Genomic DNA, 22,670 nt, shown 5'->3' on the forward strand with positions numbered 1-22,670 from the left:
ATATTTGAATACTTCATTCCCAGTGTGTGGTACTTTGGGGGGAAGGTTAGGTGACACAGCCTTGGGAGAGGACCATGGCACTAGGTTCCAGCTTTGAGATTAGAAGCTTCATGGTACTCCCAGTTGTCTCTCTCTGCTTCATGCTTGCATTTGAAGATGGGAGCTTTCAGCTTTCTGTTGAGCTGCCATTCCTCTCAATTGCTGCTCTGCCTGCCCACCATAATGAACTCTTATCCCTCTGAAACAATAAGCTAAAATAAAGTCCTTCTTAATAAGTTGCCTTCATCATGGCATTTTATCACAGTAACAGAAAAGTAGCTAATCCACTAGGCATAAAACTCTACCAAGAGAGCTATACCCTCAGCCTACCCATGACTTTCGACCTCCTGTCTCTGCCATGTGCACATTAGAAAAGTAGACCAAGACTGAACAGGAAATCTGAGGCAGAAATCATGGAAGAATGCTGCTTTCTGGCTTGCTTGCTCTCTAGGTCACTTGCTCAGTGCTCTGGGTCCTCCTGAATCAATTAATAATCATAATAATTCCTCATAGATGTGTCCACAGAATAATCTGATCTATGTAATTCCTCAACTGAGACTTTCTTTGCAAATGAATCTAGGCTATATCAAGTTGACAGTTAATACCAAAATACACACACACACACACACAGTGTGTAGTACATGTTATGTATGTGTGTGTGCATAGGTTTCTCTGACAGTATGTGCACCTATGGAGGACTAAGTTTAATGTATTACTGTACATCCTCCTTATTTTATTTTTGAGATGGGATGTCTTGCTGAATCTAGGGCTCTCTGATCCTATGCTAACCCAGCAAGCCCTAGATACCCTCCTGTTTGTGCCTCTTAGTGCTGAGATGACAGATGCAGGATGCAGAGTCTGGCTTTTTGCATTAGTACAAGGAATCCAAACTCAGGTTCTAATGCAGTGCAACAAACACTTCATTATGTGAGCCTTCACTTTGAGTGCTTGCTCTCCAGATGGTGACACTCTTTGGGGGGAGACTGTGAAACCTGTAGAAGTTGGGACCTAATGGTAGAAGTGGATCACTAGAGATCTTTAGAAGTTATCACCTAGCCTTGATTGCTCTATACTTTCTGATCTTATCACCATGAATTCCACTATGTCTTCTCTGATGATATACTGGGGTCTTCCAAAACCCATGAGACCAAATAAATCAGTCCTTTAAATTGTTTTATGAGTGATGGATTAAATATCTGTCCTTCAAATGTATATGCTGAAGCCATACCACCCTCAGTGTAATGGTATTAGGAGATAGCACCATTGGAAGTGAATGGTGGGATTACTTTACCTAAATAAAGACCCCAGGAGAGGGGGGCTTTCCCAGCTTCTTTATATATACCATGTGAGGGTAAAAGAAGTTGTTGTCACACAAGCAGAAGCCCAAGACCTTCACAAGAGCCCAATCTGGACCTCAGGCTTCCACATTCAGAGTTATGAGAAATAATTCTCTGTTGAGTATGAGACACCCAGTCTCTGTTTACTTTGTCATAAAACTCCAAGTGACTAAGATAAATGACACAATCTTACCTTCCTTAAGTAAAAAATTGTCTGAATGGTTATGATCCTCTTGCAAGATGTGGTAAAATGTTACTTCTGCTTTTGCTGAACTGCAGTCTTAGCTCTCCAAGATGACACGCTAATGATTCGAAGCTTACAAGAAATAAAAAATCTAAAATGTAACCATAGTTTATGGAAAAGGTTTCTGTTTCTAATTTGTCAATACACAAAGTTGAGATTTTATGCTTTCGAAAAATGTATATTATATTATATAAAGAAAAATTAAAATATGACTAACCCTGCCATGGGTAGTCCATTAGCATTTTTTGAGCCTTTCCAAGATGCAGATATTGTGAATTTAATATCTAGGATAATCCTTAAGAACAATTTTATGACTTGCTTTATTTTTTATGAAGAACAAGCTCATCTTTCCCAGTTTAATATACTTATTTTAATTATGCATTTTGTGTGAGAGAGTAATATATGTCCATACAGTGTATATATGTGTATATGTATGCAGGTGATCATACACAGGCATTCCAATGTGGAGACCAGAGAAAAACATCAGTAGTCCTGCTCTATCAATGTCCACCTTAGTTCACTGAGACCTGGCCTTGAAATGAACGTGGAGCCAGGTTGGCAGCAAGCAAGCTCCCGAAGTCCTCTATTGCCATCACCTCAGTGGTGAGGTTATAGGCATGTGGTCATGCACAGGATTGTTTTTTTTTTTGTCTAAAACATCTTTTTCTATTTAAATTAGAAACAAGCTTGTTTTATATGTCAATCGCAGTTCTCTCTCCCTCCCCTCCTCTCCGGCCCCACACCGACACCCCTATCCCATACCCTTTCAGCTCCCCAAGGTAGGTGAGACCTTCCATGGGGGATCTTCCAAGTATGTCATATCATTTGGAACAGGGCCTAGACCCTCCCCATGTGTCTAGGCTGAGAGTGTATCCCTCTATGTAGAATGGGTTCCCAAAGTCCATTCATGTACTAGGAATAAATACTAATCCACTACCAGACACTCCATAGATTTCCCAGACCTCCAAATTGACATCCACGTTCAGGGAGTCTGGATCAGTCCTATGCTGGTATCCCGCCATCAGTCTGGAGTCTGTGAACTCCCCCTTGTTCAGGTCAGCTGTTTCTGTGGGTTTCTCCAACCTAGTCTTGACCACTTTGTTCATCACTCCTCCCTCTCTGCAACTGGATTCCAGGAGTTCAGTTCAGTGTTTAGCTGTGGGTGTCTGCTTCTGCTTCCATCAATTACTGGATGAAGGCTCCAGGATAATAGCATATCCTCTTTTCTTCCCCTGAATCAATCTTCCTGCTCCTTCATGTCCTTCTCTACCTCCTAACTCCCTCTCCTTTCCCCCATGCTCCCAATTAGCTCAGGAGATCTTGTCCCTCTCCCCTTCTCTGGGGGACCATGTTATGTCTGTCACTCTTAGGGTTGTCCTTGTTTCCTAGCTTCTCTGTTGGTGTGGGTTATAGGTTGGTAATGCTTTGCTCTATGTCTAAAATCCATATATAAGTGAGTACATACCGTGTTTGTCTTTTTGCGACTGGGTTACCTCACTCAAGATGGTTTCATCTAGTTCCATCCATTTGCCTGCAAATTTCAAGACTCCACTGTTTTTTTTTCCACTGAGTAGTACTCCATTGTGTAAATGTACCACATTTTCTTTATCCATTCTTCAGCTGAGGGGCATCTAGGTTGCTTCCAGCTTCTGGCTATTACAAATAATGCTGCTATGAACATGGTTGAACCATGAACAGGTTTTTAATGGGTGCTGAAAACTGAGCTTAGTTCCTTATACTTACACAGAAAGTCACCTTTGCTCACTTTGTAGACCTTCTTTTCCAAATAAATAAATAAATGAATAATTTTATGACAATACTTATTGAATAATCCTGGGTGTTGAAATCAATAGGTCTCTGTCTTAATTATTTTTCTGTTGCTTTGATATAACACTATAGTCAGCTTATATAAGGAAGGATTTACTTGGGACTTATGGCTCCAGAGGAAACCATAAGATGAACTTCTGTCCATCATCATCACAGCAGATAAACATTGTGGGAAGTACCAGGCATAGCAACAGGAACATCTGAAAGACAACACCTTGAATTGCAAACAGGACACAAAGAGAGCAAAATGCTCTCTTGAAATGCTGCAAGTCTTTGAGCTCTCAAAACCTGGCCCCAGCAACATACTTCTTCCAGAAAGGCCATACCTCTTAAGCCTATCCAAACAGATCCACCATAGTTTCTCATTTAAACTGCCACTTCCTGGTCCTTACAGTCTCATGCTTTCAATTGCAACACTGTTTAAAAACTCGAAGTTCAAATTCTCTTCTGAGACTCAAGGCAATTTCTTTATTTTAATCCCCTGTAAAATCAAAATGTAAATCACGTACAACCAAAATAGAATGATAAAGAATATAAATTATCATTCCAAAAAGGGGGAAAGGGTATTTTAGTGGAGAAATGCTGGACCAAAGCAAGACAAAGACCAAGCAGGGAAAATACCAATTCTTATAGCTCTGTGTCTGATGAAAAAGAGCTTAGATGGCTCCTCTCTTCCAGCTAAGTCTTTAGCTAGTGCCGTTCCCTGTGTTTTGTTATCCTTGGTAGATGTCTCAGAGATCTGGCATCTCTAACATCTTGGAGTATCAAATGAAATGAAGGCTGTATGTCTGTAGTTTTATCAAATGGTGTCTCAGGGCTCCCATACAGGGACGACTCTGCCACATGCCTGGCGTGGGTGGCTTTCTGAAGCTGCAGAGGAAGATTGTATGTATCCTTCATGACTCCAAAGCCAGTAGAGAGAACACAGTAGAAGTAGAAAGCCTTTTTATCTCAAAGAATGCCCGTGATGACATACTTTCTCCAGCAAGGCTACACCACCTAAAGCTCCCCAAACAGAGCCACCTACTGGGAACCAAGTATTCAAATACCGAATCCAGTGGGGGAACATTTCTCACTCAAACCACCAAAACTATCATGGTCAAACATCTGGATTTCTTCCTCAGTACAGAATATGGTGATGCATACCTATGTTTTCAGAAGTCAGGAGGTAGAAGCAGAAGGATTAGCAGTTCAAGGTGGTATTTGAGTTTGAGTCCAGTCTGGGCTACATGCGACTCTGTCTCAAAAGGCAAGCAAACAACAAGGAACAACAAAACAAGAGGGGGAGAGAAGGAAAAGAAAGAGGGACGGAGAGATTTAGTTAAAAGACAAAGTTTCATAGAAATATTTAATAAGTTTAGATATCTGCCAGTGATTTCTAGAAAATAGCTATTCTGTCTCCCAAAGTCCCTTAGAGTCTGTGTCTATAATGACCCTCATACTGCCTAAACCATAATTCACTACATTGATTAAGAAACAGGGGCTGAATTGTGCAGGTGAAGGTTGTAATTGGTTCATTGGACTTTTCTCATTTTATTGCTCTGGTCCTCTGGCAGCACTAGAGGCTTGCTTCCCCATCTGCTATGAAAGGGTCATTACACCCTAAGGCATCTGATCTTGCAGGCAACCATACTTTATTATTTGAGGGTTGGGTGATAGCTTGAACATACTGAGCCATTTCAGGTCTTCATCTTCCTATATATGCTAAGTTAGCTCAAGTATCTTTCTGTGCTTTTATGCTTTGAAATTGATTAAGTAAGTAACTACGGAAAGGATGTAACCACCCCCACCTCCCACCCCTACCCTTCATACTACCCTTGTATACGATCACCTTTCATCCCACTGAGTCTACTATATCACAGGTACACTGTTCCATGATGTAGATATTAGAAGATGTTATAGGTTCAGTAGAAAGAAAACTGAGATAAATTACCCTTTAGAAAAGCTTTATTATGAAGTTCATAACAACAGAGCACAGGGGGGAGCCATGGCAGGGTCCCAAAGGTTCTTCAGACCTTTTAGTTCCAAAAACTGAAAGTATTTTATGATGGTTACAGATTAGTTTTCACAATAGGAGGGGCATTCCATTCCATGTGACTTACATCCCAGGAGCCATAGGGGAAGGCACTAGATAAGGGTAAAGCTATATAATTCAAAAATGGAGGGGGAGTGCTGAACTAGTGTCTTAGATAGGGTTTCTATTGCTGTGATAGAACATTATGTTGAAAAGCAACTTGACGGGAAAATGTTTATTTCACTTGCTCTTCCACGTAATAGTTTATCACTGACAGAAATCAAGGCAGGAATTCTAGACAGGGCAGGAACCTGGAGGCAGGAACTGAAGCAGAAGCCATAAACAAACATTGCTTTTCTGCTTGTTCCTCATGCTTGCTCCTCAAAGCTTGCTCAGCATGGTTTCTTACAGGACCACAAGTCCAGTGGGTTAGGCCCTCCCACATCAATCATTAATCAAGAAAATTCCCTAACGACTTTCCTATAGGCAGTGTGATAGAAGGATTTTCCCAGTTAGTATTACTCATTCCCAGATGACCCTAGCTCATGTCTAGTTGACATAAAAGCTGGTCAGCATGCTGACTTGTAGCTAAAAGACAGGAGAGTAGAAGAAAGGATAAGCAAGGCCCTCATGTGATTTCTTTATCAAATCTATGTGAGAGAGCTGCGATTGGTGTTGATTTCTGGGGAACACACACACACACACACACACACACACATGCACGCACGCACACACGAGGGGTAGAACAAGAGAAGAGAAGAGAGAGAGAGAGAGAGAGAGAGAGAGAGAGAGAGAGAGAGAAGCACTTAGAGGGTCTGTAATCCAACACTCCCTGCAACCCTACCAGCTCAAGAGGAATTACTTGGATTTGATGACATCAAAGATTTTCTGAGGCAGTGGCCCTTTTGTATCCTTTCCCATGAATTTATCAGTAGCACAGCTTAGGCACCCTATGTAGTCTTCAAGCAACAATGCCCATTGGTAACTAACAGCTAGCAGACAATCAAGGTCAGCAACCAACAAATCCAGAATCAGAGGAGAGTATAGGAAGGCTCAACCATCATTAACTGGGTGAGTGAGCAATTATGAACACATGATAGCTCAGAGAACTAATCAGTCTTACATCCATTATATCTGCCATTTTCTGGTCTCTGCTGTGACTTCATAAAATTCCCACAACAAAGTGGTTCAGTGGGTTTTTCTCTGTCTTGAAAACCATTCCTACTCTCAGTTGTTTCTCGTTTTTTCTTAGTTTTTAATCTTTCCTCACTTTCTCATTTTCTTGTGATTGTCCTTTTCATACTCCCATGGGGATCTTCATATTTAATCTCAGTGTGAGACAAAACACTTAGGAGTTATTGTCCCAGATCAATCTTGGGCACCCTGAGTACTTGACAACCTAGGTCTTTGGGACAAGCACATCTGGGCAAATAAAGGTCCAGCTACACTCCAAGCCTGTAGCAGATATATGAGATATAGATGATTAGTAAGTAGAAATGAAGAGAATATTAGATTATAAACACAGAGTAATATAATGTAACATAGACATATGCTGAATAGAAAGATAGTAGAAGACAGACAGACAGACAGACAGACAGACAGACAGACAGATATTCCATGTGTGGAAAGTTGAGGAAGATGCAGCCTGTGACCCATCCATTTTCATCTGGCTTCAATAATTCTAGTAAAGAAAGCAGACTCCATCTGCCAAGATCTGTATTTCTGTGCCTAGAAGCTTTTCCCCAAAACACTATAAGGTTATTCTACCTACAGTAAGAAAGACAGACAAATATCCCTGCACCAATGAACATTAGGATTTATTGCTTATGCACTCCAGATCCCTGAGCTGTCCTTGGGGTTCATCTTCAGATGTCCAGTATCGTCATACCAAATAATGTGCTTTACTTGGCCATTTTTACTTCCTGGCATTCCACTCATCTCAAATATACTACTGCTATCAATTCTTTAACTTGGAGTTTATGTCTAGGAGAGTCCATCATAAAACATAAGGAGGATGGTGAGGTCACTGGGTATTTGTAGAACTTAGTAGTAGTAATAGGGAGGGAAAGAAATTGCTTCCATAAGTAGGTAACTCCTACTAAAAGAGAAAAACTGCAACAAATCTAGTTGTTTGGACTCAGCAGCAGGTGGGATCTGTCTCACTCATTGTCTATCTTCTATTTCAGTTGCCATGGATAAGTCAATAGCACACACCTCTAAGGAATCCCACTGAGCAACTTGGTTTCCACACAGCAAGCACATAAAACAATTGGTTATGAGATGAAACTCTACCTCTCTATATACCTTGTTGCACAGCCTTTTCACTCCAGCACATTCCCATGGCTGAATATTTGCACAGTCTTCCTTTCTGCAATAGCCCCTCACCCAGGGCCATAGACACTGTTCAGCAGTTATGATGCCAATGGTCCCTGCCTTGCAAAGTCTGAGCCGTTATGATGGCATGCCATACAGGCTTGCCCCACGCACTTTATACAAATCAAATCTCTTTGCAATACTGCTAGTACTTTAATTTTTGCATGTGCTTTTCTGCATGTGCATGTATATATGTTTGCATGAATATAGGCACATGTACGCATGTGGGTGAGCATGTACTACTGTGCCTGTGCATGTAGATGCCAGAGGACATTGTTGGGTATCTTCCTCAATCCCTGTCAACCTTATATATTGAGCCAGAGGTCTGCTCAAACTCAGAGCACATAGACTTGCATAGTGTATCTAGCCAAGTTGCTCCAGAAATCACTGTCTCTACCTCCTAAATACTAGGATTTCAGATTGGCCACCATGCCACCCAGCATCTGTGAGTGTTAGACATCCAAGATTAACTTTTCACACTTATGTGGCAAGCACTTTATCTAACAATCTATATCCCTAGCCTCCTATTTGTATTCCCCACCCCCAGACATAATGGTCATTCCTGGTAATCAGGAGTTAATCTGTGAGAGAAATAGGTCATATCTATCTCATTCATTATTTTAAAAACAAAAAACAAACAAACAAACAAATACAACTTTCCTCACTATCCATGGCATGATAGAAAGCCTACAGTCATTTGTAAAGGAAAGAGTTGAATTAAACACAATCCTCAAATCACACAACTCTCTGGCTATACTTAGTGTACTATGAACACAGTCCTGGAGAGTACAACACAGAAAACACAACACAATTTCTGTTCTCAAGAGAAAAAACACTTAAATCTAGATCAATGTGAAAAAGTCCAGTAATGCAAATATGCAAAAAGATACAGAAAATAAAGAAATAGATGAGTGTGTGTGTGTGTATTAGAGCAAGAATCTATGAGTAATACGAACTGTCCTCATACTCTGTGGCTTCCTGGGAGACTGGACAGCCTGCAACTCCATTCAGCACATAAAAAGCACTAAATAAAACCAAGTCTCTGTGATGCTACAGTATTAATGATGACATAAAAGCTTTATGGGCAATGTGGGCTGTGACCAAAATTTCTCTACAAGAAAATCGATAGAAACAGAATTGCCACAGCAAGGGTGAACATCTCATCACTTGCAGTAGGACACAGCTGGCATTTATAGTTGTCAAAGAAAGTCCACTTGAAAGGATGAGAAATACCTGTTTCCTTTAGAAGGTAATTTTAGCATCAAGATAGGCAAAGCCAGAGACTGGAGAAATATCTCACTGTGTAAGAGTGCTGGCTGATCAGGCACATAGAACTGAGTGCAAATCCCCAACATTCACTGAAAAACTGCTGTGGCCACATATACCTGTAATCCCAGAATGTTGGGGACAAAGAAAGGTGGATCCCCAGATCTTGTTGGTTGGTCAACTTAGCTGAGCTAGTGAGCTCCAACTGTAAAATGATTTTAGTCAGCTTTTTCTGAACTCACAAACCATGCCTGAAGTTGGTGACTTAGCATTATATCTATCACACAAGTGTCTGCTGCCTTGACTTACCCTTAATAATGAGTTGTAACCAGCAACTATGAGCTCAAATAAATCCTTTCTTCCACAAGTTGCTTTTAGTCAGGATATTTACCACAAGAACAAAAAGTGAACGAGGACATTAACCTAATGGGCACAGCCATCAGTCCCATAATTCATGAAGCATGTAGTTTCGGCTACAACTGTCATGCATGAAGAAATTCTTCTCATGAGTGCCTCTTAAAAGTGCTGGTTGGTAGTACAGACTTTGTTCCCAGAAAGCTGAAAGGTAAATCCAAGGCTCACTGTGTACCTAAGGTTGAAAACAATTTCTCTTCTTTCCCATTCCAGATACTGTTCAAAATAGCTCACCCAAGTTTTTTAATGATACACAAAACATAGAGATACTGCAACTAAGAACATCACCAATGTGTTAATAGACACTTGAGATAAATAAATCCTTGAAATACTCCTTTCCACTATGAAATTAAATTGAAAACTAATTTCCAACATCTAATTTCAACATGGAAGTATTACCCGCAGAATTTTATTTGGGGTTGTTCATGTATATAGCAGTATGCTGGAATGAATGGTTTTGAAAAGTCTGACATATCTTTAAAGGATTGTTCCCCAATGATAATAACCTGGATCACAAACCAGGATCCTGATATTGATACACTCAAAACCTAGAACATCCCTATAATCCCATAAGGCTCCTCAGATCCATTTTTGTTACCACATGTTCCTCCTTCCCTCCCTTAACCTATATTTAGTCTTTGGCAACCACTAATATGTAAGTTCTATTGAGAATATTCTATTTCTAGAGCTATAGGGCATGTTACATCTGAGAATATGAATGTTCCAGCCAACATAATTTGCTAGGGATTAGTTCAGTTGTTGGCTGAACACGGGCAGATACTGCATCTTATCAATGACTAGAATTTCACAGCATGGATGAGCCACCGTTTCATCATCCACACAAATGGAGCAAGTGGGCTCTTTTTACTGTTGGGCTACTACAAATAATTTGATTCCAGTAGGCATCCAGGTAGAGGCTTTGTGAGGTACCAGTTCTCATTTCTCTTGAATGAATGTCTGTCGTGCCCGCCTCGACCAGCAAGGAAGATGCAACGCTCAGACTCTTCTTTAAGCAGGTTATTCAGGAACCTTGAACAATCTTCTGACCCCGGGGAGTGCCCACCCACAGCTTAAAAACCCTTGGGCGGCCAACCCCAGTATGCCACGTGGAACATGCAGATAGGTCCACGTACGGAGAAGCAAGCCTGATATCCAGCCTTAACCAAATACAGGTGGGGCTCTTAAGGAGTTGTTTATCACAGAGAGCACTTGTTGTTGGGCTAGCAGAAGGCCGAAGCCAGCGCCATCTTAAGGGTGTGGCACTTCGCAGCTCTCTACAAATGTCCAGGAGTTTAATGACTGGTGCTCGATTCTTACTGTCTTAAGAAACTGCTTGTGGTGGCTAGTGTTGATTGTCTACGAGGCAGACTTTGGAGTCACCTGAGATATTTGGGATTGGCTGGAGTGCATTAATTGATGCAGGAAGACACATCTTGAGCATGAGTGGAACTACTCCTTTAGCTAGGCATCCTGGATGTATAAAAACAAAAGGACAAGGTGTGGAGCATTCATCATCCTTTGTTTTGTGACTGTAGAGGCAACATGACCAATGCCCTCAAGCTCTTTCATCATGACTCCAAGCCATGAGGACTGTGACTGGAACAGTGCGTCAAAAATACCCTTCTCTCTTAATTTGCCTTTGTCACTAAGAAAAGGAACTCTGGTTGTTTGAATGAAATAGGCCCCATAAGTCTCAGGTATTTGAATAGTTGGTCCCCAGTTGGTAGCTCTTTGGAGAGGTTTAGATGGGGTGGCCTTGGTAGAAGGTATGTGTCACTGGGAGTAAATTGGAGGTTTCAAAAGATTCCCACAATTATCAATGTGTTCTCCCTGTCACCTACTTTGTGACCCAAGATGTGAGCTCTCAGATGTTCCTGTCACCATATCTTGACTCTGTCACCAAGGACTCTACCTTTCAGACATCTTAAGCCCAGTTAAATGCTTTCCTTTTCAGTTGCCCTGAAATGAAGTTTTGTCACAGCAATAGAAAAGTAACTAAGGCAGCAACAAAGACATTATCCAGTTGTTCTCAAGAGTTTACCATATGTATTCCCACAACAACACTGAAGAGTCAGTGTCTCTATACCAACATTTCATGATATCACTTTCATATTTTAAATATCCTTACAAATGTGTAGTGCTACTTCACTGTAGTTTTAATTGGTATTTCTCTAATATTGGTGTTGAAATTTGTTATTTACACAACCTCTTTAGTTAAAATCCACCTTAACCTGAGTGATAAGTCACAGAGGCTCAAACCCTGGATCTCACTGTGAAACTTGCATGCAGCTCGCAAGGTTGAAAAATCTCCTAGAGGCAATTTGGCCAGTCAAATCTCTCCTATCTCCAGCATTTATTTGCTGTCCCTATAACCTTGTGAATCTTGTTAGTTTCAGGAAATTCCTGAGAACTATGAGTTGTTTATTTCCCAAGTCTGGTGACCCTCCCTTCTTCACTCTTAGGAGAATATTTCAATGTGGAAGATGCTGCGCAACTGTTCTGAAAGTCTTGGTTGTCAACATGGTGTGATTTGAAATCAATATAGAAACAACCCTCTGAGAATGTCTGTGAAGAATTACCTGGATTTGGTTAATTCCAATGGGAAGTCTCATGCCCAGTGTGCATGGTACTTCCCATGGGCTGGAATCCTGAAAGTGAATGCAAAAAAAGAAGCATAGCATTGATCATGGTTGCAATGTGACAGCTGTTGCCTGCTCTTGCTTCCATCCCTCCCTGCAATAACAGGCTACATCCTCTGTCACTATAAATCTAAACAAATATCCCTTAAGTTGCTTTTTCCAGATATTTTGTTGCAGCAGTAAGACAAGTAAATGATTCGTAGATTGAAGTTCATTTTTGTCTTATAAATAGTCAATCCCTTTATTCTCATTTGTGGATCTTATTGTCATTTCTTCTTTGAGTTGCTCCTGCACTCAAAGAATGTTTGTGGACATTCCATGGAGAACATTGTATGGGCCCCCTACTGGGCTCTCTCAAGTCACCAACTGATGTGTCTATCTCCTGAAAGACCCTCACTGCCCCAATGTAGTAAAGCCAGACAACAGGTTGGATAGGCACATGATACTTTTTGATAATCACTGCATCTATTACAGTTCAATTGTCTTTTATTAAACATTTTAGAAAATAACCTTGCTTGTATTTATAACAAATCTTGCAGATGTTTTAATAAGAACTGTCTTAAGTCTTGTATTAATTACTTTTCTCATTAATCCTTGACAACAAATAAGGGAAGAAATATTTATTTTGGCTCGTGACTTGAGGGAATACAAGGAATACTGACATCTTCATTGTGGAGAAGACATGGCTGTGAGACTTTCCATGGTCTCTCTCATCTGGGGGACCAGAAATCATAGAGGGACTGAGCTAGAATCAAGATATGTATCATCCATTGGTACCAACTACATAGACCTTCATACCTATGTCTGTCAACTAAGTTCCATGTTCAAAATTCATGCTGTCTCTCAAGAGAGTGGCAGTAAATGGGTATGAACTGCTCAAACATATGAGATGGTGTAAAACATTTCATTTTTAAACCATAAGAAGACTGTAGCACAAAGAATAATTGTCACATTGCCTCTGCCGAGTTTCTTAGTCAATACATATCTTCCTTTATCTTATTTTAAATCATTGCTTTGGGAATGGAAAATGACTTGATAAATAAGTGCCTAAGGAATCAAGTGTGATCTTGCAAAACCCATGTATAAACAGCAACACAAACAACAACAAAAAGTAGGCATAGTGTAGTTGTAATTCAAGCATGGGGAGGCAGAGACAGACTTGAGGCTCGCTGGCTGGCCAGCTTAATCTCATTCTAGACCCCGTCTTAATGAACAAGGTGGAAAAAGTTTAGGAAAGATGAAAAGGTTAACCATTGGCCTTCACATTCACATCCATAGGTGTTTACTCAAATACAGGAACATGCACACACAGAGAAAGATTTTAAGAAATAAAAAAACTTAGCATTGTTCATTCATGTTCTTTAGTTGTTACATATCCTGTACATATTTCTTCAAATTTAAAACTAATTAGCTAATTTCTAGATTTCCAGACTTAGTTTTTTTTTGTTTTGTTTTTATGAATTTGGGGCCCATGTGTTAGCTGTTGGTATGTAGACAAGCAAATAGATTTTTACAACTATCTTGAGTCATTTGGCTTTTCCTGAATTTGTTAGTTCTAAGAATTGGTCTGTAGATTTCTGAGGGCAGTGGTTCTCACTGTTCCCAATGTTGTGACATTTTAATACAGTTTCTCATGTTGTGGTGACCCCCAATCATAAAATTACTTTAATTGCTACTTCATAGCTGTACTTCTGCTACTGTTATAAATTGTAAGGTAAAAACTGACATGCAGGGTATCTGATCTGTGACCTTTGTAAAAGGGTTCTTGATTGCTCCAAAGGGGTCACGACCCACAGGTTGAGAACCATTGCCTTAGGTTTTCTACCCAATCTTAGCATCTTCGTGCAGAGACCATTTTGCTTCTTTTGTTTCTTTGATTGCTTTTTAATTGCTTCTCCTGCCTTATTGCACTGGCTTCAGCATCAAGCATGTTTTAGAGATGTTGAGGAGAACGACATGACTCAGTTGTATCTTGCTCTCAACCTTCCCTGAGGGAAAGACTATAGGTGTAGGTTTCTATGTAATGTTCATTATGTATTTGAAGAAGTTACTTATCTTTTCTAATGCTCTGAGTTCTTTTAAATCATGAATAGATATTGAATTTTATTCAATGTTCTGTCTTCATTAATTAATATATACTGTGGTTTTTCTTCTTCAATTTGTTAATATGGTAGATTACATAGATTGATTTCCCAGCATTGATTATCCTTTACATCCCTGGAATAAACCTCACATTTTATGTATTGCTGAGTTCCTTTTGGTAAATACATTTACATCTAGATTCTTAATCAATAGTTGTCTGTCATGCCTTGTTCTGTTTGTTTTATTATCCTTAAATTTGACAGCAGGGTAACAGAAGCTTTCAGTTAAGTGAAAAGTGTTGCCTTCTCTTAGCCATTGTAAGAAAATATATGGAATTAGAATTAATTATTTTCAAGTATAATTCCCCTGCTCCCCTCCTAAAAAAAGAGCCTGGAAATTCACAGGGGTGGCTTTTGTTTGCTTGCTTGCTTGTTTTGAGACAGTGTCTTAGTGCCTTGTTCATTTTTTGCCCCAGTCTCCGGTTGCCATTGTTACGGATATGGACCACTACACCTTCATAAGAACTAAACTCCCTTAATAGTTACAGAGTTGTTTACAACATCCTCTTCACAGTGGATGGCTTTTTGCTGATCCACCCTGGCTAGATTGTACAAAGACAAGTCCAGAGCTGTTTGTAGCACCCTTCACTCTCCCTTCGGGCTTTGCAGTAACTATAGTAGCAGCCCATCTGATTCTTTATACATTTAATTTGTACCATCTATATTTTGGTGCTAGTTTTGCTATATCCTTGTCAATTTCCTTTATTTTCTCTAAGGTTCATCCCGTTCCATCGCTGGTTCTCTACCATGCTTTGCTTTCAGCGTCGTTGCTATCTGCTTTTTCACGTGTCATTTCCCTCCTCTGCTACTGAGTGTTTCTTTCTACGTTTATGCTCGTAGTTTATGTGTTTGCACTCCCCCCCCCTTTACTTTATATTTGGGGCTGTAAACTTCTCATCCAGATTTCACCACACTTCTGATGCATTTTCATTCTTTTTTAAGGATTTATTTTATTATTCTGTGTTATGGAAGTGGGTGGGGTGATGTGTGGGAATGTACACACGAGTATTGCTCACAGAATCTGGAAGACGGTGTCTGATCTCATGGATCTGGAGTTACAGGAGCTTGTAAGCTCCCGAACACGGGTCCTGGGAATCAAATCCACGTCCTAAACAAGAATAATAGCTACTCAGGACCTCTGAGCCATCTCTCCAGCCCCACATTTTCATTTTCTTTCAAGTCACGTTTAATTTCCTTGGTACCTCCCCCCTTTGAGCATGAATTATCTAACCCTGGGTTTTGTCTCTGGACTGCATGTCCTATGTTTTAATTGGTGTATTTACTAATATCTGTAATTGCTGATATGCTAGGACTTGAACAAATCATTTTAATTTGTGGTTGTCTATTGTGATTGTCACAGGCCTGACCTACATGAAGTTAAAGAAACCAACGAGTTTTCCTTTATACTGCTCCTTAGTTCCCAGGAAATTTCATCATGGCCTTTTCCTCTCTTCATTTCTAGAGTCTGGTTGACGATTTCCTATATAACACATAGTGTTTTTCATTTTAGTAAGTATGGGACTTAGTGTTGTCACCTTGAAACAATCTGAAATCACCTTGGAGATGGGCCTTTGGGCAAGCCTGTGAGGGATTATCTTGCGTGTTAATTGATGTAGGAAGACCATTCTGAATTATGAGTAGGATCATTTCATGACAGGGGATCATGGACTATATACAATGGAGAAAATGAACTGTGTACCAGCTTGTATTCATACTTCTCTGCTTCCTGATTATGTATAGGATGTGACCAATAGCTTCAAGCTCCAGCTGCTATGACTTCCCCAACAGGATGGACTGTAATCTGAACCTGAGAGAAGAACTAAATCTTTTCTCCTTCAAGATGCTTTTTTCAGAGTATTTTATCACAACATGAAAAGAAACTAAGACACCAAGCAATAAAAATAGGGGAATGTGTCTTTTAAATGTCTCAGACTAAATACCAGAAGATGCCTATCTCCCAGCTATTCCAACACTACCCGGAACTGCGGCATAGATTGTTTTCTTCTCAGTTCAAGTTCCTTAAACATCTAGGCTAGTTGAGCTCATCAGCAACTTCAGACAGGATGTGTAGCGGCTCTCTCAGTAATTCCAAAGTTGCAACCATATGTCCCACCACCACAGGCCTCGCTTTTAGAATGTCTGAAAAGTCAACAGGACACATACAAGCATCACACACTCACAAAATGAAGGAAAATAGTTCTTAAACATTAATGGTAAAACATTAATCCAGATAATATACATTCCTAGGAAAAGAATCCCATTCCCTAGTTCTGAGATATCATGTGGTCCACGCCACCCCAAATTCAACAAAAGTTAAGAAAGAGGAGACAGAAAAATATCGTCTTCTCCAAAAGCTAGGATCCTGCCACTTGCTCACAATTTACACAAAATGAGTAAGGGTGGAGTTGATCAGTGAGATTGATCAAGCATGAGCTGTAACCGGGTTGCAAGGCTGAGGCTTCAGAAGAGGCAGAAAAAAGATGGGGGGTCAGAAAAGGGTAAATTTCATCTCTATAATAGACCGGTGCTGTGTGGATCTGGTGGCATAGCTTGGATGTCGCAGTCAGAAAGTGATGCTAAACACAGGAAGAGAGATGGAAATCGTGTAGCCAGAAGTGGGAGGAGTCCAGAGAGCTTTATTCCTCCCAACTTTTGTAGTCTAGCAGTCTATCCATTGTGTGTGCACATTACAGACCTAAACACAAATTGATAACACAATCAGCATGGTTTCTCTGCTACTGGTGTTAAGGTATGGTATGGATATGCAGCCTTCTCTTTTTTGGTGTGTGTGTGTGTGGTACACTTTGGAAGGCATATGTACACATATATGCATAAGCACCTGCACCCATGCATATATGTTGCTAGCTTTCAGGCATTATGCTGGTCTGCCCCGTGTCATCCAGCAGGATGAGTTTGCCAGCACTCGGGCAAATACCTACCAGCCTTAGAGTCTTACAGCGATCATTCACGTGTCAATATTCAGGCAAATACTTAGTCATCCCAGGGACACTAAGGCTGCATGTCACTCAGGCACTACGTGGCTGCCTAAGACTCTGTATGCATGGGCAACGGGTCTTTTTAAAAGTAAGCCTTTCCAGTTCTTGCTCTCTCTTTATTACTTCCCTTTCCTGGCCCACTGGCCAAAACACCCTCTTTACCACCATCCCCCCTCCAACAATAAATTTCCACATTGGTGTGTTGTATGTTCCAATTTGTTCTCTCAGCTGTCGCTAAACTACAAGTGTATTCTACTCATTTGAGACAGAGAACCTGGAGCTAGGCTGGCAGTAAGAAAACCCCAGCCAAGCCCCCGGCCCCATGCCCTACAGCATTAAAAATACAGGTGCACATGCAGCCATGCTGCCTTTTAACATGTGCACTGGGTATTCAAGTAGCTTCCCATGCATGTGCAGCAAGCACTGGTACCTACTGAGCCAGCTCGTTAGCCCATGCTCACCCTGATACCACCCTCTATCTTTCCTGATGCATGCCATCTGAGCTCACACCATTAGCCCCTCAGCAGGAGCCATGAGCCAGAAGATAGGTCACAACTGGACAGCTTTTCCAAGAAACATAGTTATGATCTTGGCTTTTAAATCAAGATGCAAGTCAAATCAAATTAGATTAGCTGAAGCATGCTATATAACCAATGTGAATTCAAGGGGACATATACTCAGTGCCGACACACCAGGAGGTAGAGTCACAACTGAGCTGGACATGTTGTATGCTTGTTACTCTTCTCTTTGCTATAACAAAATACCCAACAAAGCCAGCTTAACAAAGGGAGAGTTTGTTCTGCCTCAGGGGCATGAGGCAGCTGGTCATGGTGGACCAACAGGAAGCAAAAAGAGATAAATGCTGGTACTCAGATCTCTTTCTTCTTTTTATTCAGTCTGAAACGTTGGCCCATGGAATTGTACCACCCACAAATTTGAGTGGTTTTCCCCACCTCAGTTAGCCCAATCTAGAAACTCTCTCACAGACATGCCCAGAGGTTTGTTTCATGGAGATTTTTAAATATCACCAATTTGACAATCAGCATCAGCAGTCATATATGGTCCTCAGTCTTCCAAATCATAGAGCCCTTACTCTCCTCTGGGCCTTTGACTCTGCTGCTTCTTTGGTATAGAAAGTCTTCTCCTTTGATTAAGTCAGATGTCATTTAAAGAGACATTTCTCAACAAAGCTTCCTTTGAACACTCATAGCTAAGCTCAGCCATGGTAGGCAGGCTGTGCTCAATTGTACTGTCAAGTATGTACACTAATGGCCGGATTTCTCCCACCCAAGCTGTGTTCAGCATGAACAAGATCATTTTGATCTGTATAATGAGTTCAACTGCAGCTCTCAGCTCCCTGAAAGCTACTAGGCAAATTCCAGGCAATATTTTTCAACAAATGGATCTAAGAGAGACCTGTTTTTTATCTGAGAACAAGTCATGATGGCACATGCACCATTTTTGTATAGTCCTGTGCTGAATTAGCATGGACACAGATGAGGAATTGATGACAAGGTTTTGTTTTATGATCCAACATCAAAACAAGAAGGACAGGCTGGAAAGGTGGCTCGGTGGCTTAAAAAGGAACCAGGTTCAAGTCCCAGTCCCATGTCCACAATGGCCTGTCACTGAAACTCCAGGATATCAGCATACAAACATGCATGCATGCATGCATACATACATACATACATACACATACCACAGAGAGACACATACATACAACACAGAGAGACATACACACAATGCATACAGAGAGATACACACATTTAAAATAAATATACATATTAGAAGACAGCTTCTACAAAAATGAAATTACTGCCCATGGTGCTTCTGCCTGGTAAGGAATAACATATATCCTCCAAGGCAATCAATGCTTTGTATGACCTGAATTTTTGCCTCCTATTGGTCTCTAGAAGAATAGCTTCAGCTGTAGCATCCTCCAGTGTTGTCTCTTAGCTAAAGAGAGTAGAGATCAATAAGGGTCAGAGTTTCTGTGAGACTCACACAGAAGCTGTTGGGGTGGTTCTTCTGAAGCAGTCAAAACTTTGAGAGGACCCAACAGGAGACAGTCTCCTGAGGAGTAATACTACAGAGAATCCTCAAGTAATAAGTGTGTCTCCTGTTGCTGTGATAAAATACCCCAGTAAAAGCAATTTAAGGTAGAGAGGGTTTTGTTAGTGTATGCAAGGAAGACCAGTAAAGAAACTGCTTACACCTGTTCTCCATTATTAAGGAAGGTTTTCATTGTAAATTTGAGAGAAGAATGGATTCAGAAACATTTGGAAAAGTCCAGACCAGAGAGAGAAATAAAAGAAGTAGACTGAATATGTCTGGCAAACTAGGCATAGCCAGGGTTAGAGAAGTGGGAACATGAGAGAGAATAGTGGTGATTTAAAGATATCAAGATACTGAGAATAGAGCATAGTGTCACAGAGTGAGGATTAGAGAGAGCAAATGAATAAGAGAGTAATAGAATAAGAGAGAGTATGTGTAGTAGGAATAGTAGAGACTAGCAGGTCATAAAGAATATTAGTAGCTGGGGTTGGGGGAGCCTTGAGTGGACTGAGTTTAGGGTAGAGGAGGAGGTGAGAAGGGGTAGGACGCTAGCATGGATTTTGAAATGTATAACAGCACTTGTGATACTGAGGGAGCCTGGAGGGCCAGCATGGGCTTTGATATGCTGACAGGTGCCAAAAGATATTTCAACCAAGTCATAAGTCCCTCCTGCCAGAGGTCAGTGAAATGACTCCCTCTGGCAAATGAGGACCAGTTTCCATAGTTCCTGAGGAATGCTGGCTTTTATTTAATCTCCAGAAATCCTCCTATAGTCCAGTTTTTGTTCATTTCTGGATATTTAGACACCGTGAAAGACCTAACAATTTAGTTCACAAGTACAACCAAGAGTCCATTACTGAAGGGAAATCTAGGCAACAGGAACTTGATGCAGCTGAGGTCACAGTCAAGTTCAGAGAGCAGTTAATACATGCATGCATGCTAGCACTCAACTTGCTCTCTCCTTTCATTTAGTCCTGGGACTAGCCCATGGAATACAGCTGCCCACCTTCTGTGTGGGTCTTCCACCTCAATTAACCTAATTAGTAGAATCCTTTTTAGACATACCCAGAATCTAAGGTAATACACACAACTCCTCTGTAAGAACTTCCCAGGTAGTTCTAGATTGTGTTAAGTCGACAATGTCACATATCTCTTTGGACAATTGTTCTCTATGGAAAGCCCCTGCAGAGATAGTCTGCCCACAGAAAGCCCTTGAAGACTGGAATGAGGTCTTCCAGGTGAATGTAAGCTACCTTTAGACTTTACGTAAAGATGAACAGTCCATGTGTGGACCTCGGGTTCCAGGTTAGGCTATATGGGAACACACTTTTGTCAGTCCTGTTACATGGGGTGATCTGACCTGTCTGAGCTTGAACTGCTTCATATATAAAGCTTATGTGACAACAGAGATGCTAAGGTCAAAAATGAGCTCATGGTCACAAAGATTTAGTACCTTCAGGCAGCGCTGGAACCCAAGCATGGTAGGCCTATACTCCAGGCCAGCTGGGTGACATCCTGGCTGTGGTCTCCAGTAGGCTGGGTAGACAGAGTCTTGGAAGTGGTGGTGAAGAAAGGGTCATGGAGTCTATGCACTTGAAACAGTGAAAGCCATAGTTCTTGCAGCCAATCTCCAACGCTATACTGCCCATGTGGCCCTTCTTGATGAGAAACCCCAACTAAACAGCCGTGTACAACTAAATATGTGGTTTTCAACAGCAGGAGACCCAAGAAGTCTACCATCTGCCTCACCAAGGTCACTAACTGAAGAAAAACTCTAGAGAAAGCAGAAAGCTTCAGTGCCATTCCACATTGCCTCTGGATATCAGCGCAGTTTGGGATGAGGCTATCAGCCCTGCCTTCCAGACACCATCCCATCCCCTACCTCTCTGAGTATCCTCTGTGCTCTACACATATTGTTAACAGCAAGTCAAATTGGGGTAACCAACCTCCATGGTGTCTGATTTTGATCTCCAGCAAGACTTTCTCTGTGGGCTAGATGCACACAACTAATTTCCCACCTGGCAGGAGTTTCTGGCAAGCATAAAAACCAGGTCAGCTAATCACAGTCATTTGTCCCAAGGGAATACTGACTAACTGAAGAAAACTATGTTAATTTGGTTGAAAAAAATCATGTCTTTGAATGAATTGTTGCAAGTGGAGTTTGAGCTAACCCTTTCATACATTCATGCATTCATCATCCACGAATTCACTTGTCAGGGCATATTTCCAGTAAGTTAGGGTCAAACTGAGTCCAGGAAGATGACTGGCTGAGTGGAAGCACATTTCCTGCAAGCCTGTTGACCTGAGTTTAGAGTCTCAGAACATGTGTTAAGAAGTCAGATACAGCAGTGCACATCTATAATTCCAGAATTCCTATGATGAGATGGGAGTGAGGAAGCTTACAAGGTGCTTAGCCTAGAGTATGTGAGGCAAAGTCTCAGAGAGAAAATGGAAAGCAAAACTCACAAAAGTTATCCTCTGACCTACACAGAGGGGGAGAGGGAGAGAGTGGGAGGAGAAAGAGAGAGTAGGGAAGAGGAGAGAGAAAGAGAGAGGGGGAGAGGAGAGATAAAGAGATAGAGAGAGAGTTATATCCTTTGTGAGACACTGAAACTATCAGACCAAAAAAGAGGGTCACATAAAACATATCAGGAAGCCCTCATAAGATCAAAGGTGTCAGCATAAATTGATTGGGTTGAAATTCAAGTTCTATCATTCAAATTCATATCTTGGGTATCCTAAAAGAAGTTACTTAACATTTCCAAGATTCAGTTACTTCATCTATAAAATGGCAATTGTAGCTACCTCCCAGGATTCCTGGTGAAATATTTGTCAGACCTCAGAATAGTGTTGTGTTCAACAAAGGGAAACAGCCCTTATTGTGATCACTGTCAGAACCACTTCATCAACAACATCCTTTATGCTAACTATTCTGAAGGAATAATAGAGAGTCCGTAAGGAAGCAAAGAGACAAGGGAGGATGAGGAGGGAGACGAGCAAGAGAAGGAGGAGAAACTTCAGTTTGGGCAGCTGGGAGGGATGAGAGAGAAGGTCATGGAGATTAGAATGTTAGCAGGGCATGGCGACACAGACCTTGGGAGGAAGAGGGGGCACACTCTATATGTTAACGGCCAGCCTCGTCTACCTAGAGTTCCAGGCCAGTCAGGGCTACATGGCGAGTCCCTGTTTTTAAAACATCTTTAAAAAGCGATGCCAGAAGAAGACTGGAAACTCCGGAACAAAGGCCACATTCGAGGGATGAAGCATGTGCTGTGGAAGTGATCCATGGAGGGTTAGAACTCTCATGGCCCAGGGCTACTGAGCC

This window comes from Mesocricetus auratus, unplaced genomic scaffold (genome assembly GCF_017639785.1).
Source record: "Mesocricetus auratus isolate SY011 unplaced genomic scaffold, BCM_Maur_2.0 Super-Scaffold_100021, whole genome shotgun sequence".
Lineage (NCBI taxonomy): Eukaryota > Metazoa > Chordata > Mammalia > Rodentia > Cricetidae > Mesocricetus > Mesocricetus auratus.